A 10,344-nucleotide genomic window follows, 5' to 3' on the forward strand; every position below is an offset into this window, starting at 1 on the left:
GCCCCCAGGGCGTGCTGAGCCGATGAGGGGTTGGGGGGTAGTGCCTGCCTATAATCCTAGTACTAGGGAGGCTGAAAGCAGGAGGATCACCACGAGTCCAAGCTGCACAGTGAGACTCTGGAACAACTACATAAAATAAATAAATAAGATGCTACAATGGAAAGTGAAGAACATAAAACTGGGATGCAGGTACCCGAGTTCTTGCATGGTTTATCACTTCCTGGAGCTGACAGAGACTTTGCCTAAAGGCTGGGCTTTCTTCTCACTCCACTAGCTTGCATGTGTGGACTCTGCCTTCTGGCTCTGGCAGGGAACCGGTAGGAAGGATGGATTCCTTCAGCTGCTCCTGAGGCGACACGTAAGGAGTGGTGGAGAACATGGGCTGTGCCCGTCTAGATAGTCCTGGGGGGTGGTACATACTGACTTATATAATTGAGAAGTCCAGCAGTTGATGGAGTTTAGGCATGGTTTAATCAAGCTTGACCCTTAAGGTGGGCATGAGCTGACTGATACAGCTTAGAGCTCATGTCTGCACCCTTACTCTCCAGTCTCCAGAGGAAGAGGGAACATCCATTTCACAGGCTCTCAAGAAATTCTTTTCCAGAAGCCCCCCAGTAAGTCCTGCCTTGGGCCTCTTCGGCTTCTTTGTGATCACACGTCTGTTCTTGAATTGGCAGGACAATAGTATCTGCTGATTGAATGAAAGCTGGGTGCAATATTACTCCTAGCCTATGTCCTGGGGATTCTCAGAAGTACAGAGGCTGCGTGGGGAAGGAGTGGCTGCTGGGCTGGGTTTGGGGGAGCAGGAGTCAGGGAGCAGCGCTGGACCTACACCATGTCCGTCACAGTGATTGCCCTGCTGGCTTTGCTTGGCCTCTTGACATAAGTAGGTGCTGAGCAACTTGGGGTAAACATTAGAGAGGACTGCTCCTTTCAGAAAACGCCTGATTCTGAAAGGTCCAGTCAGAGAGGCTGACTTTCACTGGGTTCTGTAGGTCAAGAAAGACATGGCATAGCTTGCGAAAACAGCAGACTACAGCATTGGGTTCCTACTTCTGGATCTGAAGCCTGCCTTTCTTACTAACTCACTGTTTAATTGCCCTACGTACCACTTAAATTCTGTGGCTCTCTGCTCTCTCCTCTAGAAACTGGGAATGGTGTTACATTATTCCAAGATTGCATTCAATTTTAATAATACTATGGTTACAAATTCTGACATCAAGAAAGCATTTAGAGGGCTATGGAGATAGCTCAGTGGTCTAAGTGCCCGCCTGGCAAGTGCAAGGACCCAGGTGCAATGCCCCATCCTGCATGCCAGGCCAGCCCCATGCCAAGCCGGCTGCCAAAACCAAGTGTAGTGGCACACACGCACTGGGGAGGCCGACACAGGAGTATCAGCACAAATCTGAGCTACTAGTGAGACCCTGTATCAAATAAATAAATAAATAAAATTTAAAAAAAGAAAGGAAACCATTTAGAGGGCTGGGAAGATAGCTCTACAGTCTAAGCACCTGCCTGGCAAGCCCAAGGACTCAGGGTTCAATCCCTGGTAATGCATGTTGTGCTGGCCCCAAGCCACCAAAACCAGGTGGCTTATAACTATAATCCCAACACTGAGGAGGCTGAGACAGGAGGATCACTATGAGTCTGAACTGTGTAGCGAGACCCTGTACCAATAAATAAATAAATAAATAAAACTGTTCAGGATGCTCTGTATTTCATCCTAGTTATTATCACTATTCCACAGCTCAGCCAGATCAGACACTTCCTTGGAGAGCTAGGGCGGTAACACAAGCTTAATTTTGACATAGTCTGGACCACAATCCTTATTGCAAAGAAGTAAAATGCAGGGAGGGGCGGGGAGATGGCTCAGTGGATTAAGCGCTTCCCTGGCAAGCGCAAGGGCCTGAGTTCAATCCCCAGTTTCACCAAAAAAAAAGAAAGAAAAAACTTAAAGCAGAGCAGTGGTTCTCATACCCCCTAAACATTTGCTCCTGTGATGCACACAACCAGAGAGAAACACTGTCGTGGACCAACTTGCAGGAAGAAGACCAAACACTGGAGAAACAGCGGACAGACATCTCATCAAGCCGAGAAAGCCAAGAGTGCATTGGGGTTTGGGTTAGGACAGAGTTGAGGAGAATGTGAACGGAGTAGTGACGCAGCAGACTCAGAGCATCTGAGGAGAGAGGCTGACATTAGCCCCGGGGCTTGCTTCCTCAGACCTGAAGACTAGAATGTGGGGCCTAGAAACGCCCAGTAGAGTTCCTCAGCGAGGCTGGCAACTGAAACTGCACTGTCTCAGAATGACCCTCGCGGCTCACACCACCCAGGCAAGAATGGAGTATTTCATTTTTACTCCTAGGGCTTCAAAATGCAAAGTTTTTACGCTTCTGATTTTAATCACAAAGTTTTGCAGTGATTTTTTTTTTTTCCCGGGCAATGAAAATAAAACTGTGAGGGTGGGGTGTCACGAGGAAGAAAACAAAATATTAACCGAGTAATTGTGACAGTTTCACCAGCAGTGAACACCACAGGGACTCAGGGCTGACTGACTTTCTCAGTCTGGCTGATTTTTTAATACTTTTTTCTTAGTGAACTGGTTTTGACGCTTTCACCAGTAACTGACGCCCAAGAATCCAGCTGACTGTTCACTACCTGCCTGCAAAGTGAAGTGACAAATTTGTAAGTGAAGTAAAGTGTTTGCAGGAAGCTTGGTAGCTAGTACTTGGGAAATAGCGTCCAAGAAGGTGATAGGATGAAGTTTCTCAATTGTTTACTGGGACAAACACAGTTCATCCTTCCCACTAACACAGCTTTGGGAGAGTCCATTGGGCCAACGTACTGGAGTGGCTCCAAATCTCATTGTCATTACTGGCCAACCAACTTCTGCCCCAGCGATACCTTCCTGGAACTGTCTGACTCATCTCTTGCCCCATAGTGGAGTGAGACTATTTAAAATTTCAGTGAAACCCTGTTCTTTCCCTCCTGTGGTAACAATGAACTCAAAAGCCAACAACTTTCACTAAACAGATTGTCACACTCAGCCCACCACTGCCACTTAGGTCTTGAGTTTCCAAGAGCATGGTTCCTTCACTTGCCTCTTCTTCTGCAAACATTTTGAGAGCTGCAAGTCACTTGAGCGATGGAATAAGCACCCCCAACCCCCTCCCACTCCACTTGATAAACAGAGAAAGAAAGGTCACGTTGCCTTCATCTGAGGGGCTTTCTTTCTGGGATACACCCTGACTTCTTTTCAGTATCATACAACTCTCCAAAAACCAGTTTTATATAAGGAAGAAGTTAGCTATTGCTCCTGCCCTCTATCACACACCTATTCCCTTTACAAAAATGAAAAGGGACCATGTATGATGCCAACATTTCCCCTCAAAGACACTCATTCCTCAAGACGAATTCCGTTTGAGTTATTTCGGTCCCTGTAGTTTTTTCTACAGCCTGGTCTTTGGTGCTCCATGACCAGTGCCACACTCTTTGCCCTGCTCCTGTGTGCTCCCTGCCCTTCCTCACCTAGAATGAGGTGATGAAGGCAGTCTTCACAGTGGTCACCACTTGGGCTCATCACAGAACCATTCTGTCCTGGGGCAAAGGACCTCAAGTTTTAGGGTTTTTATTCAGTAGATCTGAGGTGAGGCCCAGCAATTTGCATTTCTCACAAATTGCCAGAAAATGCTGATGTTGCTGGATGCAGGATCCTATTTTCAGAGCTACTCCTGTGGGGCACCTGGCTCATCTGAAAATAATAGTAGGTTCAGTAGAGAGAATATAGGTGGGGCTTAGGGTGGCTTTTGACAGCCTTCCATGAAGGCAATGGAGCCTGTTCCCTGGACGCTTGAATCTAAGTGGGCCTTTGGTACATTTGGCCAATAGAATGTTGTGAATGTGACCCCTAGCGTGCAGCTTCCCAGGCTAGGTCTTAGCAGGCAATGCAGCTTCTCAGAACACGCACTCTAGAAAAGGCGGCCATCATGGAAGAAGGCCAACAACCCTGAGACCGCCGTGCTAAAGCAGGCCCTGTGGTTGACAGTCCCAGATGAGCCTATTTTGAACCATCCACACCCCGGTGCCTGGCATGCAAATGAAGCCAACTTGCACCCTTCCATTTAGCTCATCTGCAAACTGAGTGGCCTCAGTTGAAACCTTTAAGGAGCTGTTGCCTTGCCAAGCGGGGTCCCAGCTCCTCACCAACAGATTCTTTGAGCCCCAATGGCTATTTTAGCCTGCTAAGTTGTGCAGTGGCTAGTTACTTAGTGATAGATAACTGGAATAGTGCTTCAGGAAAGAAAGTGTGGGAGGGAAACCAAACTACACAGTACACACAGTGAGCAAAGAGCAACCCAAGAGGTGCCCTATTGGCTTGCATTTGGTGCCCTCTGCAGGAACCAGGAGTAGAAATCTGTCCTGACTCCTGCTGGGACTTCTGTTTCCCCAGGGGAACTAAAAATGCCAGAAGAGTGACCTTAGATGTCATGTCACCCAGCCTTCTCGCTTATTGTGGAGAAATAGGGTATGTACATGTAGTAGGTTCATTCAGTTCTTCCCAATTTCTTTTTTTTTGCGGAACCAGGGATTGAACTCAGATCCTTGTGCTTGCCAGGGAAGCACTTATTCCACTGAGCTATCTCCCCAGCCCTCTTCCCAATTTCTTATTCCACACCTTTCCAATTTACACCAGCAACTTCTCCCATCAATAGATGAAGTGTCTTCCTCATGTCCTAATTCTGAGCTTGAGTCTGTAACTTGTTTTAGCCAATGATGTGTTAACAATCGTGACAGGGGCACTCGCTTGCTATTTCCTCTGTCACCTCTGCCTTTGCTACGACCACGTGCCTCGGCTGGATTGCTGCAGGATAAGACACACGGAACAATGGCTGAGTTCTTCCAACCTTGCAGGCCATGCAAGGTCATCACAGATCTGCTAACTTCCAACTGTGGCCATGTGAGTTCAGACCAGAGTCTTGCTAAACCTAGTCTAAATCACCACTCTACCAATTTGTGAGCAAAATAAATGTTTCCTATGATAGGTCACTGAGGTGATTTGTCACAACCTTAGTAGTGGCAATGGTTAATTAAGATAAAGCTTCCTTAGAATGTGTGCATCACCACCTTCCCACTGAGGTGGTTCAATCTCACTACTTCCACCCAAAAGCCAGTGAAGAAGTGCCAGAAGGCTCCTGTAACTTTATTCATCCAAATCAAGGAGCACCCACTAGAGGGGCTGGTCAAATAGCTCAGTGGATTAAAGTGCCTACAAGCAGGTACAGGGGCCAAGCAGGTACCTGGGGTTCGATCCCCAGGCGTGCTGAGCCGGTCCCACCCCTGGGGTGCACTGAGATGGCAACTGAGACTGGGCGTGGTGGTGCACACCTATAATCCCATCTCTTGGGAGGCTGTAAACAGACGGATCACTACGAATCCAGTACCAAAAAAAAAAAAAAGGAATATGATCATGGTCCACCTAGCTGTTTATAATCTAGCAGGGAACACAGGTACACCTAATGTGTAAAGCAGGTTAAATATATTTGTTTCCTCAATATTTATCATTTCTTCTTGGTGAGAACTTTCAAAATCCTTTCTTCTACTTTTTTTTTTTTTTTTTTTTTGTGGTACTGAGGATTGAACTCAGGACCCTACACTTGCCAGGCAAGCATTATTCTCCTGAGCCATCTCCCCGGCTCCCGCATCTCGCATTATTAACATTCAGAGGTGCAGACAAATCATGGAAGTAGATCACACGTCTACTGGGCAGTGTCACAGCTGTGCTGCTGTGTGCTCCCTGGACAGTGCGCTAGTGCACGATAGCACAGCACAGTTGGGAACTGACTGTATTTTTGTGCTTCACATTGTATACTTGTGTCACAGGTGTGCAAGACTCACTTTGTCAGTTATGAACAAATCCAGCTACACTCTCCTGGAACAGAACTTGTCCGTAATCTCGGGACTAACTATAATCCCAGTTGCCTATCCAAGCTGTCTATTTTTGCTTTCCTTTCCTGTGTCCAAAGGCTCCTTGTCCATTCCAGCATCCTAAAGCAATTCCTCCATATTTTCTTTTAATAATTTCAGGCCTTACATTTAAGTCTTTAGTCCATTTTGAGTTGATCTTTGATTAGACAGGGAACTAGGTTCACTCCTGCATATGAATATCCAATTTTCCCAATACCTCTCACTGAAAAGACTCTTTTGGGCTTTCAGTGCATGTTCTTAACACCTATACTGAAAATAATTTGGCTCTGTCAGGCACATGACTGTAATCCCAGCACATGGGAGACTGAGAAAGGGAGGCCTCAGTAAGTTCAAGGCCAGCCTGGGCTACAGAGTAAATTGAAGGAAACTACATAGTGGGTCTTATCTAAAAAAAAAAAAAAAAAAAAAAAAGTAAATCAGTTGGCTGTAGATTTGTAGCTTTTCCTCTGGGCTTTCTATTTTGTTCCACTGGCCTGTGTGTCTGTTTTTAGGCCAGTACCATGGTGTTTTGATGACTATACCTTTGAGACATAATGCTTCGTTCTTTGTTCTTTTTGCTCAAGATGGCTTTGGCCATTCCAGGGGATTTTGTGGTTCCCTATAAGTTTTGGAGTATTTTCTAGTTCTGTGACGAGTGCCGCTGGTACTGTGATAAGGATTGCCTTAAATCTACAAATCACTTAGAGAGGTATGGACATTTTAACAGTATCAATTCGTCTGACTCATGAACACAGTGTCTTTCCACTTTTTTGTGTCCTCTTCAATTTCATTGTTATTTTTATTGTAGAGATCTTTTACCTCTTTGATTAAACTTATTCCCCTGTATTTTATTTTCTTTTGTAGTTATTGTAAATGGGATTATTTTCTTGTTTTCTATTTCAGATCATTGGGGCCAGGGAGATGGCTCAGTGGAATAAGTGCTTCCCTGGCAAGTGCGAGGGCCTGAGTTCAATTCCCGGTTCCACTAAAAAAAAAAAAAAAAAAAAAAAAATTCAGATCATTTACTATCGATGTCTAACAGAGGTGTTGTTAATATTTTGTTTGCATTTAGGACAGGGTCTACAACATCTATAGGATTTCACTATGTAGATCAGACTTGTAGTGATTGTCCTGTTTTCAGCCTCCCAAGTCTTGGGATTACAGGCGTGCGCCACCACACCGTCTCAATTGCTGTCTCAGAGCATCCGGGGGAGGGGACACCTGGCACAGCGCTGGGGATTGAACCCCAGCCACTGCACCCTGCCTAAGCAGGTGCTTTAGTCCACTGAGCTATCAGGCCGGCCCAAGGTGTTGCTTTTGTCTGTCGATTTTGTATTGTATCCTGCAACTTTGCTGAATTTATTAATTGGTTCTAATAACTGTTTGGTGGAGTCTTTGTGGTTTTCCCTATACAGTATCGTGTTATTCATAAATAAGAACAATTTGACTTCTTTCCAATTCTCCTGTCTGACTGTTTTAGCTAGGACTTCCAGCACTATGACGAATAAAGGTGGTGAGGGTAGGCCTCCTTCTTTTTTTCCAGATCTCAGACAAATTTTTTTGCTTTTCCCCAAGTATATTAACTATTAAAAAAAAAAGTTAAATAAAACTATTCTCTTTTTATAAATAGCCCTTATTATGTTGACATATGTTTCTTGCATGTTAATTTACTTAGCATTTTTTTTATCATGAAGGGATGTTAGATTTTATTAATGACTTTTCTGCATCAATTTAGGTGACCAGGGCCAGGGAGATAGCTCAGTGGAATAAGTGGTTGCTTGGCAAGTGCAAGGTCCTGAGTTTGATCCCTGGTACCACCAAAAAAAGAAAAAAAAATTTAGATGATCATATGGTTCATATGGTTTTGGTCTTTCATCCTGTTGATATGGTGTCTTAGTCACTTTTCTTCTGCTGCTGAAAAAAGGCCAACAACCAAGGTTAAAGGGGAAAGGTTTGCTTAGCTCACAGTTTGTAAAGGTTGCAATCTGTAACCAGCCGGTTCTCAGGCAGGGTGGTGGGGGAGAGGGGCAATTGTTCATGGCAGCATAAGAATATGAAAAGCAACCAGAGAGGAGAGGCAAGCCTCTCTCTGTCCCCTACATTGTATTCAGGCTACCTGCTCTAGGGCTGGTGTAGCACTTACACCCTTAATCTAAGCATTAGACCATGAATCAATCACAAACTTGATTCAGCCACCTCTAAAAAGTCCCCCACCCATGACTGAATGAGGGTTGGTGGGGGGATCCAGACACAAATCATATAGCATGCTACTATTATTGATTTGTGAATACTGAACCATTCTTTCCTCAGTGGGAAGAATCCCATTTGATCATGGCAAATGCTATTTTTAATGTGCTGTTGGATTTACTGTGCAATTTGATAGGTTTTTTTTGACAATGTTCATCAAAGTTTTTTTTTTTTTTTTTTGTGGAACCAGGGATTGAACTCAGGCCCTTGCGCTTGCCAGGGAAGCGTTTATTCTACTGAGCCATCTCCCCGGCCCCTGTTGTTGTGGTCTTGTCTTTTGATATAAGGGTAATACTTGCCTCAGAATATGTTTGGGAAAAATATCCCTCCACACTTTTTTAAAAATAACTTAAAGAAAACTAGTATTTAGCTTTAACTGTTGGGTAGAACTCGGCAATGAAGCTACTTCACTCTGAGGCTTCTGTGATGGGAAGTTTTTAATTACTGACTCAATCTTGCTACTTGTTATTTGTCTATTTAAGTTTCCTATTAATTCTTGATTTAGTCTTGGTGAACAGTGTATATCTAGGAATTTGTATTTCTTCTAGATTATCCAGTTTGTTGCAAGATAGTTGTGTATAATAATCAATGAGCATGTGTATTTCTGTGACGTCAGTCACAATGTTATCATCTCTGACTTCGAGTCTTTCTGCTTTCCTTAATCTGAGGATTTGTCTATCTGCTCAAAGAACCAACTTTCTGTTTCACTGATATTTTGTATTTAGTTATCTTTTTTTGCAGAAAGAACCAGGGATTGAACTCAGGTCCTTGCGCTTGCCAGGGAAGTGCTTATTCCACTGAGCCATCTCCCTGGCCCCTCACTGATATTTTGTATTGCTTTTGTTTTATTTTTACAATGTCTTTTTCTAGAGTTCAGGCTGTGTCTTATTTACTTTTCTCTCATTACTGAGGCAAAATACCCAATACCCAAAGTTAAAGGAGGAAAGGTTTATTTAGCTCCGAGTTTGTAGAGGTTGCAGTCTATAATCAGCTGGCTCCAAAGCAGAGCAGCACATGGCAGAGGGTAACAGTTCATGGTGGAGAAAGACAGCAAAAATGAGATTAAAAACGGGAAGAGCGAGCCCCTTTTCCTCCCTTATTTTGAAGGCAAGCTGCCCACACTAGGGCAGGTGTAGCACTCACAACCCTAATCCCAGCATTGCACTACAAAGCAATCACGAACTCTAGATTCAGTGACCTCTGAAAAACACCTCCCATGACCACATGTGGTTTGGGGGAACATCCGGGCACAAACCATAATAGGCTGTCCTTGAACTCAGCATGTAATGTTATTGCTTCTTCTAAGTCTTTATTTCATTTACTTGTCTACTCCTGATCTTTATTATTTTTTTCCTTCAACTAATTTTGGCTTAGTTTGCTCATTTTTCTAGTTCTTTGTGATACAATAGTGGATTATTTGAGATTTTTCTACCTTTTTGATGTGGACACTGATGAATATAAACTTCCTTGTTAATATTTTTTCTGCATCCCATCGGTTATGAGATGTTGTATCTCCATTTTTTATTTCAAGAAATATCTTAACATAGGCAGACTTCAATCCCTGAAGTGCTGAGCCAGCCCACCCCTGGGGAGTGCTGAGACATTGACTGAGACTGGGTGTGGTGGCGCACCTGTAATCCCAGTGCTTGGGAGGCTGAAAACAGGAGGATCACCATGAATCTGATCTGTGTAATGAGACCCTGTAGATCCTGCACTAAATACATAAAAAGAAAAGAAATATCTCGATTTTCTTGAATTCTTTCTTGATCCATTGATTGTTCAAAAGCAAGTTGCTTAATTTACATGTATTTGTGTAGTTTCCAAAGTTTCTAGCCTTACTCTGCTGTGGTCAGGGAACAATCTTTAAAAATTTATTGAGGGCTGGCCAGATAGCTCAGAGGATTAAAGTGCCTGCTTCAGCAGATGCAAGGCCCAGGGTCTGATCCCCAGAGCGCCGTGCCAGGGGGCACATTGAGCCAGCAATTGAGACCGGACATGGTGGTGCGCACCTGTAATCCCAGCGCGTGGGAGGCTGAAAACAGGAGGATGACTCTGAGTCCAGTCTGTGTAGTGAGACCCTGTAAGTCCTGTAGTAAATACATTACAAATAATTATTGGGACTTTTTTGTAGTC

This window comes from Octodon degus, unplaced genomic scaffold, assembly GCF_000260255.1.
Source record: "Octodon degus isolate 3935 unplaced genomic scaffold, OctDeg1.0 scaffold00043, whole genome shotgun sequence".
NCBI classification, from domain to species: domain Eukaryota; kingdom Metazoa; phylum Chordata; class Mammalia; order Rodentia; family Octodontidae; genus Octodon; species Octodon degus.